The following is a 22,702-nucleotide window of genomic DNA, read 5'->3' on the forward strand; positions in this document are numbered from 1 at the left end:
AGTGGACTTTTTTTACACATTTTTTGTAAAATATGAATGTTAAGTTCAGAGATTTTTAAACAGGAAGTAATAGGCATATGTTTTTGGTAGAAAAATATTTCCTGTACATGTATCAGTTGCTGTGAGAAGAATGGAATTTTATGAGAGCATGTGTTCTGCTTAAGGAAAATTTAGACTTTACATGATTGGAAATTATGTCTTATAGTACTTTGCCTAATGTGTGGTATTTCCATTGTGTGTGTGTGTGTGCTTAAGATTTATGTACCCAAGTTACAATTCTGGGTAAGAAAGGTTCATAGCCATTATACAGTTAAAAAGGAATAGAATATACTTGATAACATGTTAGACTGATAACTTGTAAATAGACATTTTTATTTTCGTGAACTGTACTTAAATCATTTTGTTGCATTTACAAGGCTGTTCATCTCTGGAAAACAATGCATTTATATGTTTGCCATAACAGTACTTGGATCCATACATTGTTTAGGATTTGACATGCATTTATATTTGAGATCTGTATTATTTTGTTCAGTGAATGGTTATTGTTTGTATTTAAGAATTGTAATGTATTTGAAAAAGAGCAAAAATAAATGATTTGCTTGTTGTGAATGTGTTGACATTTTACCATGCAAAATATGAATAAATTGATTTCTCATTCATTGGAGTAAATTTGTATTTACTTATATGATTTATGCTCTGGTCATAAGGCTGATATATTATGATGTCAGTTGATCTTTGACTGTATTCATTTTGGCAAAGTGGTACTAACTGTCCTTCATCTTAAGTTAAAGAACTATGCAGATTCTTACACTTTGGGTAAGATAAGCCCTATTGAATTCGGGATCAAGATGTGAAAATAGTGTCTTCTGTACATTATGTTTAGTTCAGGGTAGTATACCTTGACCAATGATCAAAGTTATTTATAACCACTATAATGTACCATGCACGGTATTCCTGTTATGTTATTGTTGCCATACTCCTTGAGTCCATCTGGCCATCTTCCTGTCTATGATTAACACAGATTTCAGGAGTGCAATGAAAACTTGCACTGTAGGTACATCTTTGGATGGTGGTGTGTTGTACATTGAGATGATGTTCCTGTGACCTACTAAAGAGTTTATTTAGCTATACTGGTCACAGCACAGAAGAGTTTATGGGATGATCTGTGTTGTCTGTCATCTAACTGTTTACGTTAAGATTGTTAGTACTTCTGCTACTCCTAAACTACCTCAAGTATTGCCATGAAACTTTGCACACACACACACACACATTCATTCTCGGGTCTAATTGGTCCTAAATGAAAATGGTGCCACTCAAACATCCAATACAGCCACCACAGCAGATAGCGTTGTGGAAAATGTTATTACTATATTTCAATGAATGGTAAAATAAACATGCGTTTTTCTCAAAAAGACTTCTTATGATGTATGGTTGGCCCATTATTAACAATTGTAGGGCCAACATAGTGTTGTGGATTTGCAGCATTTTTAGTTTATGACCAATCCATCACTATTACGTTTTGGATATTTCTTAGTGAATAGGTGTATCTGGCCATCTTGAAATGTTGCTTACAAAATGAAGGGAAATATTGTCATTTGGTTTTAGCCAGAAGACTAGTTTGTGGTGCCATTTTGGTCAGTACTTCAGACAGCTGGTCTTACTGACATTGTGTCTCTCATCAAAAGACTTATTATGTATAGTTGGTAATAGGTATAATTGTTGCCAATGTGATATTGGATGTGACCACTATGGCATCCATCTTGGTATCTTACCATTGCTATGACAAATAGAAAATATCAAAACGGGATTTCCACATGACCACTCTTTATGATGCCTTCTTGGTCCTAAATGAAAATTGTGCCAAGTTGACATACAGTATGTCCACCACAGGAGGTAATTTGAAAATTGTGTTATCACTGAAGAATATTAAACACTCAGTATTTCAAAGGGAATAAACTGTCTTGAATTCCAGTGACATCTAGTTTGCGCTAGAGTGGCATTCCATTTTAGGGACTCTTAACTTCCAGACTACTTGGATACGTTACATATGCTGAGGAAGAAGCGGATCGATTTCAGGGTCAAAAACACAAATATCAAGATCACTGTCTGAAAGAAACCACTCTGGTGGCCTAAGTGGTTAGAATGTCCGCCTATAATGCGGTATAAACATGGTACAAAGACTGTCTAGCTTGGCGCTCAGCATTTAGAGGTTAGTGTTAGAACTGGTACGCCTGGCTTCAGGATAAAGATACCGGGGTAGGGACATGATGCTACATGTTTGCGACATAATCCACACACACACACGCACGCACGCACGGTTACTGAAAGACTTAAAAACATGGTTTCCGCGCAAAAACAAAAGTTGAAAACGACATACCTCACCCACACTCTGCGATTGCTTGCACAAGAGGCGAGGAAGAAGGTTGTGGAATTTTATGTCAAAGGTTGAGATCACTTGCTAAAAGAAGAAAATTGGTTTCCGCACAATAACATTAGTTATACATAGCAACGTGGCGCAAACTCTGAGTATTACTTGCACTTCGGTTAAGGAAGAAACCAAGCGATTTTGGAGTCAAACGGACAAAGGTCAATGACAATCTGCATAGATCTTGTTACGCTTGATAAAAAAGAGGATGAAGTCCTCAAATACGAGATAATCCCCAAGATGTGCTTATTTATAAAACAATAACCTTTTAAGGACAATTCTAGCTTTTGTGACTGTATTTTAATCTATGGTGCCTGACGAATGCTCCATGGAACAATCATTGTTACCAAGCAGATATTCAATAACCTCGATTGGAAGATAAAAGTTTTAGCAGAAATTTTAATTCCAAACAAATTATGTTTAATAGACTTTGTAAAATATTTGCAACGGTCAACAATATATTTATTTAGTGCTTGTAGTGCACTTAGTTATTATAAACGTTTTCTTGGAAAAATAACAAATGATACTACAAAGCAGGCATGTTCGTGTAGCCTATATACACCTAACAATGGATGTAGCTGCAACACTTGTCCATGTTTTGTAGAATAAAACTCTCATAAATTAATGTAGATTCTATCTCAAGTGACATCATGTATGCAATCATTAAAGTATCACTTACCTTACTACATCTTGAAAATGCGGAAAACTATGTATGACATGCAAACCCAACACATAATGGCAAATTTACAAGGCTCATATTTGATATCAAGCACAATATAAATGAACCGGCCCGTAACCATTTTAATGTCACAGAGTCATTTGTCAAACAAGTGATTGGTCCTTCCAACATAATTACTAATAGACCAAGACAATCTAATAGATTTATAGGGCAATGAGATTATAAAATTAAAACCTTTAAAATCTTTGGGCTTTAATTTTCACGAATAAATGAACATCACTACATATGACACGACGTTAACACAACTATTTGATTTAGAGAAAATCTATAAAAAAAATTTACTTAAATTTGACCGAAAATGTTCCATATAAATTAGCCAGGGCCTATTGCAAAAATAAATATTTAGGTTTCTTTTCTTATTAAAAACATTTTAAAGAACACGATTAATTATCCCTAGGTCAGTGCAAATTAAAGTTACCGTACACTTACGCCTAACCATAACTCCAAATCAAACACTAACTACAATGCGAAAAACTTGGCAAAGATTACTGAAACTTTGCATAAAGGTAATATTATGCAAGCAGAACAAAGAATGCAAAAATCATTAGCTGGATTGTTCTTCCTGCCTATCAGATCATATCAAATACTAATTTCTCGACATATTCAATATGATCCTCGTGTATAAGGAAAGATGTATGTATGTGAAATGTAATGAACTGTGCAACGTTTATGCTTATTCAAGGATGGTCTTGTATAATATCTAATTTATCTCTGTTGACCTCTTACACAATGCTGCAAAGTTAAACATAATATATTAGATCTACTAAATTGCTTTGATATGAAATAAAATATTATCTTAAATAAAATGTTTTTAAAAAATATTCTTCAAAATTTTAAAACGTTTTGGCATTCGGAAGGTTTTCGGTATACCAGCAACGATTGCAGATTTGTGAACACTTCAAGCATGCAAATGTTTAAATTTAAAAGCCATTAGAATGGAAAAAGATTTTCCTCTATGCGGGATTATGTTAGAAAAAAAAGTGACTAAACCGAGAGCAGCTTTCAGTTAAAATTTTGATGAAATAAGTCAATTCATTAAAAGGACAACTTAACATTTTTAGTTCGAATCACACTTAAATTTCGGTATTCATTGTGAATTATATTCATTATGAATTATAAAGCTTTGGGATGGTGTATAATTCGGTATAAATAAAGACAGTCGATGACATTGACATTGGCCGGATGTTGTGGCGAATCAGACCAGTTTTTCCGAACCCGGTATTCAAACAATGAAAACTTTGTGAAAACTAAAATATTCGTCCGTACGTCATTTCCAGAGAAGCCTAACCCTCATCGCTAAACCTAACCATAAAAGACAAAAATCCACTTTTCTCCCAGACGGCTTGACAGATTCTCATGAGCGAGGTACCTGTTTGTCGGATTAGATGAAGCAAATATTGCAGAGAAAATCCTGTCAAGACTGTCACTTCAGTTCGTACGTTATCTCCAGACAACTGTAACCCTAACCCTAACCCTAAAAGTCACCAAAATATATTTTTCTCGCAAACCGCTAAACCGATTTGCATCATCCAGGTACCATTTTATCGGTGTTGATGATACACGTATTGCAGTAAAATCCTGTTAAATCTGGCCTGTCCGTTCATACGTGTTCTCCAGAAAAGCTTAACCCTAACCCTAATCGCTAACCCTAAAGGCCACATAAATTCACCTTTCTTCCAAACGGCTGAACCGACTTTCATTTCAAGGTATGACTGGATTCGTCTTAATAATACACGTCTTTTGGTCTATCACGTATGATAATCAAAGGTTATGAACACAGCAACACGTACATATACAAGTGAAATTTGAGTGTAGTTTTTTATTTACTTGCATTCAGTGAACAAACTGATAATACACATTTATTGGTTTTACGGTCAATGGGTTTGTCTCAGGCTTACAGCTGTGTACTCTGGTTTATGAGCATGATAACACAAACAATAATTTTTTGTTTTAATGAATCCCAGTTTGTGCATATGCCTGCTGAATACGTTTGAAAATGATTTTGCTTTGAAAACAAGAATCACTCAAATAAACAGATTATGCTGGCTAAAAAGAATTTAAAGAAATTCTAGATAAGACATTTATTCCTTTTAACTACTAAGTGTTGAAAGTATCTGATATTCTTAAGCAATAAGATTTTCAAATTAACTGCTGTGGAAGTCATATTGATAACAGATTGGCACCAATTTCATTTTGGATAAAGTAGATATCAGCGGAGGTCTTTTGGTGAAAACCTCATGTCAGCATCCATTCAGGGTGAGTAGTGACAACAAGATTGTCAAGACATTCATCAGAGCAGCCACATTGGATGCACCATATACAAAGTCCCCAGATGAAAACCTCATATCAATATGACTTGTCCACAAGAAGTAGCAATAACAAGATTTTCAAGATGGTTGATGTGGTGGCTATATTTGATTTAGGACCAACTAGCCATCACATTCAGTCTTAAAGTGAAAAGTCAAAGTTGATATGACAATCCATTCAAAGGAAGAAGTAAAGATTTTTCAAGATGGTCACTGGTGGCCATAGTGGATATCCAAACAGCCACATTTTCAAGTTGGATGAACTAGACCATGTGACGAATGTGTAAAGCTTCATGGCAATACTCTATGTAGTTTAGGATGGCAGTAACGAACTCTTGCCAATGGATAGACAAAGAAATTAACACACCATACTATAAACTCTCTTGGTCTATGACCAGTAGAGACGAAAAATCTAAATTATGGATTAACCAAATATAGCATGTTGGTAAATCTTGACATTGAGACAAGTTTTATGATGTTCTATCCATTGCATCAGGTTCAAGGTCCATGTCCATCACAAAGAATTTTGTACTGCACTGACAGGAATCGTGCAAACATGTCAACTTGGACATGTAGGAAAAATACTATTTTAATAAAAATTTGGTTTGGTGGAGTTTTATAATGTATCAATGATGATCTAACAGAATGCTTAAAAAATAATAAAAGTCAAGCATTTGCCCTTTGAGGGATTTTTCCTTTTCTTAAATCAGACTATAAGGTCTGATTTAATTATGCACTTCACCAATAGGGAAGATCCTTGTGGGGCAGCATATGATTACCGATAGGGAAGATCCTTGTGGGACAGCATATGATTACCAATAGGGAAGATCCTTGTGGGACATCATATGATGATCGATAGGGAAGATCCTTGTGGGACATCATATGATGATCAATAGGGAAGATCCTTGTGGGACAGCATATGATTACCGATAGGGAAGAACCTTGTGGGACAGCATATGATTACTGAAAGGGAAGATCCTTGTGGGACAGCATATGATTACCAATAGGGAAGATCCTTGTGGGACAGTTGTGATACAGCATATGATTACCAAATAGGGAAGATCCTTGTGGGAAAGCATATGATTACTATTGTGGGACAGCATATGATTATCAATAGAGAAGATCCTTGTGGGACAGCATATGATTACCAATAGGGAAGATCCTTGTGGGACAGTTGTGGGACAGCATATGATTGCCAAATAGGGAAGATCCTTGTGGGACAGCATATGATTACTGATAGGGAAGATCCCTTATGTGACAGCATATGATTACCAATAGGGAAGATCCTTGTGGGACAGCATATGATTACCTGTAGGGAAGATCCTTGTGTGACAGCATGATTACCGATAGGGAAGATCCTTGTGGGACAGCATATGATTACCAGTAGGGAAGATCCTTGTGGGACAGTTGTGGGACAGCATATGAATGATTACCAATAGGGAAGATCCTTGTGTGACAGCATATGATTACCGATAGGGAAGATCCATTGTGGGACAGCATATGATTAATTAATCCGAATCCTCATATTCATTTCATGAAGATTCTTCTGATCTGTGATGCAATTTTTTCATATCAAATTATTGTTTGCATCCTATTGCCATTAATCTTAAGACTTACCAGTATGTTATAGATATAGTATTAAATGGCAGATAATAACATGTAGCAGAAAACACTACCCACTGAAATACTCTTTACGGTCTAAGTGACATAGAAGCAATATCATTTATATTTTTTGAGTTGTTGATATAAAATGAGAAATAGTGGTCAGCTATTTGAAAATGTATAGGCAGCTCCATTGTTACCAGTCCAGCAACTGATGTACACTTATATCTCAATGTATGCTCCAAAGTATGTTTAGGTATTGATCATGGAATCAAAATTTGGTCTATTAATGATTATCCAGCTGAGAAGAACTAAATTCAAGAAATGTGAGGATTTCAGGAAGACGATCTGGTTGAAAGGCTTGTAAGTTAAAGCGTGTTTCTTAGCACATTACATGACATCATTAATGAAGCATAAGTAGAAATTCTTTAAAAATGGATCACATGTAGTAGAGTTCTTTCATGAACAGTTTACTCTTTGGTGTCAATGTGTCATGTATAATTCATTTGGACTTAAAAGTTATGCCAGCTGAACATGTTACATGGAAGTGATTGAATCTATTTTCTCCCCAACTCTGCATTTACAAATTTTTTATATATGGATGTACACATTATACTAGCAATCAAAGACAAATAAAAATATTGATCCGATATTTAAAAAATTACTTCATTGTTAAAATTGTAAATGTTTTGGCTAAAACTATCATTAGTTCAATTATTATTTGCCTACTTATTTTTCTCTCATTTCTTACAAAATAGGCACACAATATCACATACCTGGCATAAATGAAGAACATTTAACCTCATGATTCAAACTATGAAGTGTTCGGGTGAACATGTAAGGCAAGGTCAAATCAGATAGCGCTAAGTTAGCAAAAACATCAAATGTTGTCACAAATGTCAGGCAACAGTCACTGTACAGAGCTACATGGAGGACTTTGGGAATTCAGTACAGCCACATGGACTTGTAGCTTCCTAAGAGTTTCCATTTTCCATTTCTGGCTGTGTCTTCAGATGGTTTTGTAAATAAAATTGATTGTGTAAGTCATATGTACATAGATGTCTGGGGATTAAATTTTGTTCACCGCTCTCAGTGCCATAGAAGTACCTGTCATTTAAAGAAATTTTAACCTCAAAATTCAATCTAGGAAGTGATTTGTTTATCTACTGAAGGTAAAGTACAGACGTAATCCGATTAATTGACCAGTAGCAGTGGTGGCACCTAGATAGTAATGATAACTCACTACTTGCTCCCATGAAACCATCAAGATCTTTTACACATTTATAAGTGGGTCGTTGCACTTAAACCATATTTATAGCATTTGTTGAGTGTATAGTCTTTTATGACCTTTCAATGACTACATCTTTACACTTGCTTCTTTCAATCAATGAATCAATCAATATTTATAACTAAAATGTCAATGAGGTACCCATGCAGTCATGGTTACCTTCTTAATGTAAGGAAGCAGAGTACTGTTTGATATTCCTATGATCCTAACATGAACCCTGATTAGTGAGGGACACTAAAATGGTAAGATAACCCTAACATGAACCCAGACTAGTGAGCCACACTAAATTTGGTAAGATAACTCTAACATGAACCCTGATTAGTGAGTGACACTAAAATGGTAGGATAACCCAACCATCACTAATGAATGACACTAAAATGGTAGGATAACCTTACCGTGAACCATGACTAGTGAGCAACACTAAAATGGTAAGCCAACCTTACCATGAACCCAGACTAGACAGCGATACTAAAATGGTAGGATAACCCAACCATCACTAGTGAGCGACACTAAAATGGTAGGATAACCCTACCATGAACCATGACTAGTGAGCAACACTAAAATGGTAGGATAACCCTACCACAAACCATGACTAGTGAGCGACACTAAAATGGTAAGCCAACCCTAACATGAACCCAGACTAGACAGCGACACTAAAATGGTAGGATAACCCTACCATGAACCATGACTAGTGAACGACACTAAAATGGTAGGATAACCCTACCGTGAACCATGACTAGTGAGCAACACTAAAATGGTAAGCCAACCCTAACATGAACCCAGACTAGACAGCGACACTAAAATGGTAGGATAACCCAACCATCACTAGTGAGCGACACTAAAATGGTAGGATAACCCTACCATGAACCATGACTAGTGAGCAACACTAAAATGGTAGGATAACCCTACCATGAACCATGACTAGTGAGCGACACTAAAATGGTAAGCCAACCCTAACATGAACCCAGACTAGACAGCGACACTAAAATGGTAGGATAACCCTACCATGAACCATGACTAGTGAACAACACTAAAATGGTAGGATAACCCTACCGTGAACCATGACTAGTGAGCAACACTAAAATGGTAAGCCAACCCTAACATGAACCCAGACTAGACAGTGACACTAAAAAGGTAGGATAACCCAACCATCACTAGTGAGCGACACTAAAATGGTAGGATAACCCTACCATGAACCATGACTAGTGAGCGACACTAAAATGGTAAGCCAACCCTAACATGAACCCAGACTAGACAGCGACACTAAAATGGTAGGATAACCCTAGTATGAACCTTATGACTGTTGCTCTAGTAGTCAGTGACATTTAGGTCACTAAAATTGACTGTTATTACAATAAATGGTTATAATGTTACAAGTTACTACCATAAAAAATACATCATTCTAAACCTCTGAGAAACACTTTGGAGAATTATGTATTGAATTAAAATGTTATATTGCTGACAAAAATATAATAAAAATCACCATGCCCTTTAATAGCAGACACTAGGAGAGAGGTAATTCTGTGTGATTCTCAAAGAAACATTTCTTTCTGAATCAGAGAAGCATACAAGCTGAACTTAAATGAATGTCTTGCTTAAGGTGGAACAAAAAAATTAAAAAAATGGTAACAGAAAGCAGGATGTTGTTCCATTACAGAATTTTTATCTCATCTTTCAGCTAATGCACAATAACAATTAATCATGTTATTTTCAATAGTATGAGCAAGTGAGACAAAAGCACAATAGAGACTTAACTTTCTCAATATGAAACATTTATTGAAGAATGATAGTTGATGTCTCAAAACATTTAAAATGGTGTACAATCTGCTGTAATCACGTCCAAATGTACAATATTATCTCATTAGAAGCTTATGAGCTTAAGCTTATAAAATCATTAAATACACAATGGGTAGTTATTACTCCAAAGGATCATTTGGCTTCTATTGTCAATTATGCTGCAAATAACCAATAGAATAACCACTGATGCTCCAACGAGACTGTCATGCTGGCAACATTTAAGATGTAACAATGTGATGATGCTTTGTTTTGATCTCATTATATATTAATGCTCAAATGAATTAAATTGTAGTATTTTTTACACATGTCAATCAGCGAGGACTGCAAAGCTTATTTCAGGTAAACATCTGTATGAAATCATGTATGCTCTTTTCTGTCTATATTGTTCACAATTATTTCCTTCTTGGAAACTGGTTACTGCATCACTGTTCACTTGTCAAAGTATGTAGGATCTTCTCAAAAGAGGTTCTGAAAAAAGTGAGAAATAATTCATGTGATAATTCTGTAATTTATTCCATCTCATGTGGATTTTACTACAGAATAAAACAGACACACCAACAGGGAAATGTCATCAACCACTATTATAAATGGATGACATCATTCTTACAAGCAAACTTTTATTATGCTGAAATCTATTATGGGAAGTCCCTCAAAGCTAGATATTATGCAAAGATCCCTGCCATTTTAAGTCATTTTAAAGATTATCCCTTTGAGTACTGATGGCCAAATCTGATGATTAATCAAATTCATTTGAAAAATTTATAAAGTACTTAATACACTCGTGCTTAATGTGAAATTTTTGTTGCACAGATGTTTGTGAGAGAGTTACTTACCAATTTTTCTATGTGGAGTAAAAGTCGTGATATAAGGAGAGTGGATCAGCATAATGCCTTGATACTTTCTGATAAATGTATGAAAATATACTCAGTTATTTTTTAAAAGAAGTTGTTCAAAGTTTCATATGTTGAATTTAAGTATCTATACTTTTTGACAGATTTGGTGTTATCCTTAAAAATTTTAAACTCTGCATGGATGCAATGTGCTATGTTTTGTTTTCATTTTTCTGGTTGTTTAGCAGATGAATGATGGACAGGTTTTTCCATTTTTACCAGATAAACATAGAAATACATGATTTCCAATCTGTCATAAAAACTAAACTGAGCATAATTTTAACAAGTAGAACATTTTTGAGAATTTCGTGAGGGAAAATAAAATGAGGAAAATATTACATGCTAGAAATACACATACATGATGTCAATTATTCACTTACTTTTTCTTGAAAATTAAGTTGATTTTAAAGCAACTGAAAAATCGTGATGATTTTACAATATTATGATTTAGCATAGAATTTCACATTAATATCTGGGTATAAAATATGCTGCTAATCATATATGCAAATGTCAGTGTTTGCAAGCTAAGAGTGGTAATTTCTTTCTCTTCTCTTCCATCTTTCTTATGTTTCAAAACTTTATAAAGCACAATCAAATCTGGAGACCCATATGAGAAATACCTACACAATTTGGGTGACTTTAGCAAATTCACATGCTTTCACTGGTCAGAGCACAGATCACAAGATCCGCTGGGCAATGGACCTAAAATTGACAAAGGAAACATGCTAAATTAGATAGTATAACACTTTAACTGTCAAGTGGCCATCCATTTAATACATACACAACAATCTGGCAAAGCTTGACCCACACACACACATGCTTTTTTACATCTCACCCCTGTGTACGGATGCTTGATGCACACACACCCAGAATTCTAAAGAATGGCCCATATTTAATACTCAGAAATGATCAAGGATTAATAATATTAATGTGTTTAATAACACAGATATACCACCAATGTAAAATGTCTTGCTGCACCAAAGAAATAAGCTGCGTAACTTTAAAAAGTTGATCTAGTGTCCACTAAAATTCAAATGCCGACTGAACCCAGACAAACAGGTTATGTATTAGACAAATTATTATTGAGGTTTCACCCCAACCACCCCCTTTCATATGTGTACATACATCATCTGTAGACACATCCACATCCACCCTCCATGCGCATGTACTAAATGGACGGCCCCCAATAATACATTCTTTACTCACTCAGGCTGCAAAGATAAAACAAGAAGATTGTTTCTTGCATACATTGAAATACAATCAACACATCTGAAGGATAAAATAAGCGTAACAAAATTGGGACAGCATGTATTTATTATGTTATAAAGAAGCCTATAAAAGGTAAAAATTGCATATTTGCAATCTGCTATTGCATACATTATACGAAAAAATATAATGCAAAAGAAAAGCTTAATTACAAAACTTTCAGATATATAATTTTTTAAAAAATATTATATTGTTCATATTAAAGTCTTAGCTAGACAAAGTTTACATTTGCTTATATTTACATAACCATAAGATGGAATAGAAATAACAAGAACAAAGAGATGTGTTTATAAAACATGATAGCCCCACTGAAAAACAGATACAATGTAATATTTGATGAACATTTTAAACATTTAAAACACTGCGATACTGGCAGGACAATCCAAAAATGTCATCTATGTATGCAAATCCAATTGTTAACCTTATTTTTACCTGTGGGGGTGGGGTAATTGTGCTAACAGGGATTATGTAACAAGCTCAGCATAAAAATTGTATAAAACATTTATGAAACTGAAAAATTGCTGTAAGGAAGAAAAGACAAGTAATAAATTACTTTACAAACTGAAACAGAATTACTTTCATCGCTTGCCATGTAAAACTCAGTATATTTTTATATACAGTTTGGTCAAGAATCGCTATATTGTATGTCATTTTCATACAGTTTCAATTTCTACACAGTGGATTAAGATGAAATGTAGTTGCAGATGAAGAGATGGATGGCCAGACAAACTGATCAAATACTTGATGATTATAATCAGACCAGATGATTAAAAAATTAACATAAATACCGAATATTTTGTTAATGTTTACAGCATCTGCCATATTCAGATCACTGTTCCTTGCTGACTGCTCTTTGTATCTTTGAGTAGGTACAGTATATCAACCAGATTCTATTGGCATTTTATTCAGTCTTACATTTATTATCATGCCTATTTTAGTAACATAATTAGATCTATTTGCATTTACTATAATTGGTTAGTTATCTGCATCACTTTATTGACTTCATCTGGTCATTATCATGGGAAGTTTCCAGTTTATTCAGTACAACAATCTGTAATAAGAAAGACAAAACATGATCTTTTGAAACAAGCTCACAGCTTTTATTAGCCGTGAAACCTATAATGAGATTATAATCGGTAAAATGAAATCAAAGCCAATAAAGATAAAAAAAATGATTTCATACACTACTCTAAGACTTTTGTCAAGCTAAAATTGGAATAATCAAACTGTTTTGGTATGAAAAACTTCAACAATATTCATGGATATAAGACACTAGAACATTAGGCTAATTTAACTGTCATGATTTCACTAAATTACTGTAAATAACAAATAATGCAAATAGGAAGATTTGTTTACAAACTATTCAGTTATAAGTAAAACACTGCAAGACAAATTAATAGGTATTGATGCAAATACATGACATGCCTTGAAGACAGCAAGTTAGTTTTCCATAGAGAATGTTAGCAAACTTGTCCCACTACTCAATAACGGAACCCATATCACTTGCATGTGAACAACTGTACTTTGTCCAATATGTTTTTGCAGAGTTTTGCATTATAAACACTTTGCATGAACATAGCCAGAAGGGTGTGTGTGTGTGTGGGGGGGGGGGAGTCTGGCATGCACCCACTCCCCCTTAAAAAGAAACATACACACACAAATGTACAGTCACTTGTCACTTTAAATTTGACCATCATTTTATTCTTGCACATGTTTATTAGGTAGTATGCACACTTGGAGTGAATAGACACACACAGTTTAGCTTTGGTGCCCTTGCAAAGAAGTCAGGGCCTGAAGGAAATTTTGGAACAACCCCATTCCTATAACACTGGACCTGATCCAGCCTGGCATAATCATCTTGTTTACTGCAATGGGAGATATTTTAGACTGACATTGTTCAGATGAATTTCTTAATAATCTGTTTGGCAAAGTTATCTCCTATTCATTTTGAGAATTGCATTATTGTACAGGTTTAAAAATCCACAAGCTTGCAATAATGTCATGATGAATGCCATCACTGTAGTATCAGATGAATCAAAGTCATTGTTGTTGGGTGTAATGCCATTTTTCAGCACACAATAGGTTATACATAGCATCCAGTATAACTGGTGAGGAAGAACCTGACAAGAACCACCGATCCATGGGAAGCTACTGGCAAGTTTTTTGGTCTTTACCTTTTTGGGGCTTAAAATTAAACAATCCAACTTTTTATAAATGGGAGTTAAAAATATCTGGTGTCGAGATTGTCAAACCACTCTATGACAAGATGAATTTAGAGTCAGTGCTGACCTAGTGTCGCATACTGGTTGGGCTTTTTTTTTGGGGGGGGGTGTATTTTATGTATCTCTGGCCCCTATAATTATCAATATATGGGGGACATTGGCTGTTTGTGATGAGAGGGTGTCACAGGCCTCCCTCAAAGTGCAACACTGCTGATAATTGTTTCTGATGTCAAGAACATTGCCCACTTTATTCATTAAAAGTTCATACATTCTACACTAAGTTTGTTTTCCATTTATTTTTATCAAACTTGTACAAGTTTTCACTCTTCGGTACTAATAAATGTTTACAAGACGGTGAGCAGACTGGTCTAAATTTAATTACATTAACTCTTGTCAGAAGGGTAATAGAATATATTCCATTAACAATCCTTCATATGACTGATTTCAGGTCATTAACGTTAATTTTTATATTTGTATCATAACTGGTAGAGTAAAAAATTTAGTATTTGCCTCACTGGGTGAATGTTGTATTTCGTTATTAATTGGAGATTTGTCAAACCAGGCTTTAAGTTCACCAACAAAATTATAAATTTCACACTACTACAAGTTAACAAGACATAATGTGTAGGATATTACTGGCAAACAATAACTCTCCCTAGAATGAAATGAAAATTTATGCATCAAGCCGAAAGGGCTTGAAATGATGTCTTTGATTATCCTACAAAAAAATAAGTGAACCATATTTTGTTGTTGTCAAGTTGATGTGCTTAATGGGTGAAAATGGCTTTTAAATATTTGAATGTATGCAAGATATGATTGTTTCAAGCCTAGTTTAAGTCACAACGAAGATGAATAAAGGTGAGATTAGTCAAAATATAGTTACATATTCTGGCTTTTTTTTGTTTCTTCAGAAATACAAAGATTCCCTACTAGCTAGGGAAATAAGTTCAAGTGATTGTAGCAAGTTATCATTTCAATAGGTGGAGACACAGAAATAGCAAGTCCCAATTTTTGTTCCTTCTGCAGGTATTATGGTTTGCCAGAACAAATATTACATCTTGTATTAGCCCACAGCATGAATGATTCATAACACAAATATCAATGAAAACAAGTAATGTCTAATATTAACTTGAGATGAAGCAACAGATTCATTTTTCAAAACTGCCGTTGTAAAGCCTCTGCTGAAGAAACCAACACTAGACCATAACGATTTAAAGTACTACTGCCAGTTTGTAATCTCAGATTCATATAAAAAATCTTAGAAAAGGTTGTTCTATCCCAGCTTGTATCTCATCTGAATTCAAATAGTCTTTTTAGTAATGTACAATCTGTTTATCACCCTTGCCACAGTACTGAAATTACTCTTCTAAAAGTAGTTAATGACATTCTATCTGCTTAGGATAGCAGAAAGATTACAGTCCTCACCCTCCTTGATTTGTCTGCAGCATTTAACACAACAGACCATGATATATTACTTCACCGTCTCCAGCATGTATTTGGCATTCATGATACAGCCTTACTGTGGTTCAAGTCCTACTTGGTCAACAGGACACATATTGTGTCTACAAACTGAATACACTCTAGCTAAGTTGATCTATATTGTTGTGTTCCACAGGGGTCTGTTCGTGGACCTGTTCTCTTCATTCTATACACTCAGCCGCTCTCAAGTGTCATAGATCATCATTCAGTGTCTCACCAATTGTATGTTGATGACACCCAAATATACAAATCTAGCCACCCAACTGAAGTTGATGCTATCATCCAAGGTGTAGAGAGGTGCATTTCTGATGTGAAATCATGGATGACATGTAACAAGCTGCAGATGAATGATGATAAAACTGAGGCCATTCTAATCACAACAAAAAGACTTTCTCAGTCACATACTTTACCTCAGACGATAAGTATCAGCAACACCAACATTAAATTCACACAATCAGTATGAAACCTAGGTGTTACTCTGGACAGTACTCTCACATTGCACCAACATGTCATGAACATATACAAGGCTGCATATCTTGAGCTGATATGCATCAGCTCCATTCTCAAATATCTTTCAGCTGATGCCACTTGTGTGTTCATTAGAACTTTCAAGACTGGACTATTGTAAATCAATTCTGTCTGGTTCATCTCAGTATCTACTCCAGAAACTTCAAAACACAGCTGCTCGGATCACACTTAGAGTACCACAATCAGAGCACACCTACCCGCTGCTCTGTACCCTACACTGGCTATCCATTCCATCCAGAATCAAACACAAAATCTGTTCTCTGTGTAACGTTTCACTGTCGGACTATAGTCCAACATACCTATCCGACCTCAACATATGTGCACACCAGCAAGATACTTACGCTCCTCTTCTGACAATCATATACTCATTATTGCCACTATGAAAACAAAGTCATATGGACATCGTTCTTTTGCATACCAGGACCCAGCAATGTGTTATGAATTGCCCACTGAACACAGACACAAACACAGTGATCCCATTCAAGAGTGCTCTAAAAACTCACTTATTTCGACTGCAAGAACAAACATAAAGACCTAATGTTTCCTACCTTAAATATTCTCAGCATGTTTGTTATGTTTTCTAATTTCATAGCGTTTGTTTTGTAATCATATCATTATATATGTTTTTTTATCTTATAGGTGTTGTCTAATGTTGTAAAGCACTTAGAGCTTCTAAAGATTAGGCGCTATACAAAGTCATTATTATTATTATTATTATTATTATTATTATTATATGCTACATGAGACTATAAGGCATTAAAATTTGGTTCTTCTTTAAAGTTAATAAAAACAGTATATCTTAATATACCTTCTTAATTCCAACCTAGTATATGACAAATTTACTGTTATTAACTTCATTTTATTATAGAAAATGTTTATTAAAAATAAGGAAGTCCCAGATTCCTCCTTATCCTCTCTTGCAAAATGGTCCATATAATATGGAATGTGTTAAATGGCTGTTAAAACCCAATCAATATACAATTCAGTAAAAGCATACGAGTATGGACTTAAAATCAAAATCATAAACACATTATGAAGAAAAAGAGTCTTAACAATAAAGATAATAATACTCTGAAATTTTTAACCCAAAATTATTTTTAAAATCTCATTAAAGGTTATGCCTCCTGTAACAATATAAAATTCCATAATCAATAAGTAAAAAGACCTCACGCAATGTTGACATCTTTTTAAAAATTTAAAGTCACGATGAAATCACATATTCTTAATTCAAATTTGGGAAAATATTGTTTACTTCATCATAATGTAACTTCTATCTGAACAGGAAGCACAACAAGTTAGTGGGATCTCAAATAAAAATTAAAAGTCCTCATATCAAATCTGATAATGCACAAAAAAAAAAAATTATATTCTATATTCTCTACAATAAAACTAATCATTCATTACAGTCTATAGGTAAAAAAAAAGATTTGAGAATGCCAGTCTTTATACATAACGTATATTCAAGCAATGATGACATTTGCATTTGAAAATGTAGTAAAAAAGAAACCTTCACTATATCAATTTTATCACTGTTTGAAACAATGTAACTGAAAAATGAAAAAGAAATAAGCTGTTGAACTGAAAATGACATGTTGCATACAAATTGTGGCATGTTTAAAGACTAAGTTACTCCACGTAGTAAATATCTAATTATTCACAACAAATCTTTTAATGGTACATTAATTATATAATTTTAGGGAAATTCATCTGTTAAAATTATAAATATTTAAAGGAACAAAGATAATTTTTCAAAATAACACATATTCCATTTTTTATGTAGCTCTCAGAATATGTGATTTTCCATTTCTGACAATGATTATGCTTAATATTTAATTACCAATTGATTAACTCCTTATTTTGGCCAGATAACTTGTGTTTTGAAACTCCTCTCTGAGAACCTTCCTTTCATAGTATGATGTCTAAAGAAGCATACAGACAGCCAATGGTTCTTTATGGTAGTTAAGTACAATTTCCTAGTGCTCAAAGGTATTATCTTTTATCTTTTTGATACTTCTGCTCCAAAACTGAATTTTTAACAAACTTAAGCTGTGCCAAAGTTTCACTTTCTCAAATTAGTGCTTTACTGAATACTATGATTAGACTGCTCTGGTTGGCCTAAGTGGTTATAGCATCACCATGGATGTGGGAGGTCGCAGGTTAGAACTTCGGCTGAGTCATACCAAATTATTGCAAAAATGGTACTAACAGTTGCCTCACTTGGCACTCAACATTAAGATGTTATTTTTAGGACTGGCTGGCCTGGTGTCAGGTTAATGTGACTGGCTAGGACATTATGTTACATGTCTGCAGCATGATGCCCAATTGCTAGCCATCACTATAAACAGCCACAATGCAGGCATCATAGCAATATAACTCAATTTTTTTTAAAGCTACATTAAAAATCCAAATCACACACACACACTACTGACAGATTTTTTATCTGTTCTTTAATGCTGTATTAGGGTTTTAGGTCCATAAATGCCATAGCCTGCTTGCTCCGACAGAGGTGTTTTGACCAAATAAATAAATGTACTTCTTATCATTTGTTAGTCTTATTTATTCAACAGATCTTAACCCTTAAAGGCTGTATAGTTTTGAAGCACATGATCCAGCAGGGCTAAATTGTTTGAGAAAAGAAATGAAAAGTGCACTCTAATTTTAAATTGAATGTAATTTAATTAGGTTTTGTATCATGTCTGCTTTACATTAAATTTTGATTTACTGCTCAATGGTTGTTGTTGTTGTTGTAGGGTTTAACGCCATTTTTCAGCACACGATAGGCTATACATGGCGGCCAGTATTAATGGTGGAGGAAGAAACTGGGAAATCCCCTGAAAGAACCACCGACCCTCGAGAAGCTACTGGCAAGCTTTCTCACATACCCACATGAGCCGAATCCGAGACTCAAACCCACGGAGACAGAGGTGAGATGGCAGTGATCCGTAATGGAGAGCGCTTTAGACCACTCAGGGCCCCCAAGGGGGGGGGGAGCTGGAAAAACTATTTTGTCCATTCAGAGTGTACATCGGACGCGTATTTAACACCAATCAGTCACTGGTATCTCCATTAAAACTTTCCCAGCTCCAATAATCAGATATATTTCATAATAACAGAAATCATTGTCTTCATCAGTGTCAGCGGCCAGTATTTGCAGTACAAAAGAAGATGAACCAAGCTGGGAATTAGCCTGTTTGCTTTTTCTAGGTAGGCTGTATTTTTAACATGCACTTGTAAAACTTCCTTTTTACATGGCTTATACTATGACATAATGCTTGCTACAGGGCACAATGTGCCAATAAAATCTAGTTTAAGAACCATATATGTCAAGTTGAAGTATCCAGATGTAAACAGTTGCCTACCTGAAAAAAGACTTATGTTGCAAAAAACACGACGATACCTCTACTGGTGTGACTTACCCGAAGTACTTTAAATAAAAAATTTTACAGTGCAGAGTACATTTTCCTATGAGCGACTTTAAATTGTTGGAGTTCCTGTGCATCAATATTTGGGAAATTCATACAAATTTTGCATGATTGATGCCCTGGAAGCATCTCTGTATCTGCTTTGTAATGAATCTAAAGATAAAAAACAACTACTGGATAACAAATTGTTTCCAAACTTAACAATTATCAATGGATGGGTAATGTGGGCTTTAAAAGATCTTAAAGTAACTTTTATGTTCTCAGAAATTTTCAAACATATTTTCAAATAATGAAAACAAAACATTGGTAGCTAAGCTAACAAAACCCTAAATCACAAAATCTCTATCATCACATCAGTTAAAAGTAGCATTGTGAATAACTGTAACCAAAATTAAAAAGAAATAATGGTCAAAATTGATAGGTTGGAAACAACTGGGTGTTCAGTTTACTACTAGGTCAATGATTATGCAATCAACTTTTTACCCATGGTAGCAACTAATTGATACATGTAAAATAAAATTCTAATGCGTCATTATGCATACAATAAAAAGAGTGGTCACGCTATACCTCCTACTATGGTTTGTGGTCATTGTGGTTTCAGCTCTGTATTCCTGTCTGGGTGTGGTATTTACCTATCTGCTGTGACACCAGGTGGTTTCTCTGACAGGTCGTCTCAAGCAAAATAGAGGTATACAGTGCTGAAAATAAAAAATAATTTAATTTTGCCACCAGAACACCTTCATACAAATTTGAGTCATACACTCTACTCTTACAGCATGGCTGGTTAATCTAAAGAGTACAACTTGTATCAATTTATTCCATGCTACTGCAGATTTATAGATAAGCAGTGAATTTTTATATTTTACATAACCAAACTGACTAATGTTCTGGAGACAAATTGTTCAATGCATTGAGAACACAGTATTTAGGCATATACTACTCTTGCTGTACGTACAGTATGTACTTCATTTTGGGAATGCTGAAATCAGATAAAGTTGAAGTATACTTAGCTAATGAAATGAATAAAAAATATATTAATACTTAAGAAAGTGCTTAGATAGCTTCATTTCATTCGAGATACTTCTCATCCTTTTAACCAATTTTGGCATTTCTGACTTCCATTGCATTACTGCCAACTGAAATGTAGGCCAACGAACTTGAAAACAAGTCTTATGTGAGAATTTGAATTAATTAGAAAAAAGACATCAGAGTTAGTAAAGCCTGATAAACTTTATTACTTTAATTTGTAGAAAAATGTGGAGACAGGCTGCCAAGAGTGTGAGATATTCCTGACAATCTGACTTCTTGTTCTGATGTTAGTCAACATTGGAACTCACTACACAGTCAGTAAAACCTAAATCCCCAAAACATAAATATCAGGGTTGATGTCTAACACTGTTATGATTAGCTTAAGGCCATTTTTCATGCTACACAACAGTAAATATATCTGGTGGAGGAAGAACCTGGAAAACCACTGGGAAAAACCATGGACCGATGGGAAGCTAGTGGCATGCTCTCTCAAAACGGAGCAGAGCCTGAGACTAAATTTTCCTGTAAATATTAAATGTACTATATAATAATAAACAAATAATTTGAAAAGTAAATTGTAAGCAACAATAACCCTGACCTGCGCATTACATTATACAAATGACTACCTGTTATGCTGCTGATTGGTTATGAATTACTAACGTATTCTCACACCATACCCTTTGATTGTACCACCCTACTGATTTGAAAAACAGAAAGAATAAAAGATATCATAAATGCACAAAACTTAGCCATTGCATTCACTGATTTATGAGTTCTAAACTGATTGCCTCCAGGTGGGTCTCCAACACTGCTGACTTTTTTTAATCAAAAGGGAGCTTCTTTAGCAACATGGTCGCCATTTTTGCTTGGGCCAGCTTGTTTTCAAGCACAGTTGTGATTGAAATTACTGTCTCTGAAACTCTCAGTAATTCCATAAATTTGGGATTTACATCTCTTTGAACAGGTGTATACAAGAATTCCTTCTATTTATTTGTTCAAATTGTTCTTGAAATATTAGAACAAAACATTGCACATTTTGGACGCAGATGGCACGGCTTCTACTTAGTCCTACAATGTAAGACATAGCACATGTTATTTTTGTTTTAGTGATATGATGCCCACAACATAAATATCAGTGTCGAGGTCTTACATGTAGGACGAGGCTACTACTGAAATAGACTATTCTAGAAATCAGAAATGGACAGAGGGCTTACAAACAAACGGGAGGATATACGAATACTATAAATATAATATAAATCTACCTACCTCGATGCATTTAAAGTCTCTTGTATAACAGTTTCGGCTATAAAACAACGCAGTCTAGGTGAATTACTAGGTCTACGAAAAATACTAAACATCTTGCCCGCCATGACTTTTGTACATTTTTGTACTCTTCAGTACTAAAGATTCAGCATCCCGCAGCATTTCGAGAAACAACCAATGAGTGTGAATCTTACAATTATTTTACTGAATACTAGTATACTATTGGTTCCAACGATTTCGCATGTGAGCGATCTCATAAAATACTACATAACGTTATGTGTGCAAATTCATTTTATACAAATCCCGGACATCAATAATGATAAAATTCAATATCTAGAATTGATTTGCACTTCAAATATAATATTGATCACGTTAATTTTGAACGAACACCAAAAACAACACTAGCTTTATCTATTTGAAATGGGTCTAAAGAAGTTGGTGAGACA

At 34.6% G+C, this 22,702-nt stretch overlaps 1 long non-coding RNA gene across 1 annotated transcript; it reads right to left on the reverse strand.

Moving 5' to 3' along the window:
* Window positions 1–10,138: 10,138 nt before the first annotated feature.
* Window positions 10,139–22,397, reverse strand: LOC149777933 (uncharacterized). Its single transcript, XR_016415323.1, has 4 exons — window positions 22,260–22,397; window positions 20,532–20,662; window positions 11,672–11,749; window positions 10,139–10,625 (listed from the first exon to the last, which is right to left on the reverse strand). It is a non-coding gene; the product is annotated as an uncharacterized LOC149777933 (long non-coding RNA).
* Window positions 22,398–22,702: the final 305 nt, after the last annotated feature.

The sequence above is a fragment of the Sinohyriopsis cumingii genome, chromosome 17 (genome assembly GCF_028554795.1).
Source record: "Sinohyriopsis cumingii isolate HCF-2022 chromosome 17, ASM2855479v2, whole genome shotgun sequence".
NCBI classification, from domain to species: Eukaryota; Metazoa; Mollusca; class Bivalvia; order Unionida; family Unionidae; genus Sinohyriopsis; species Sinohyriopsis cumingii.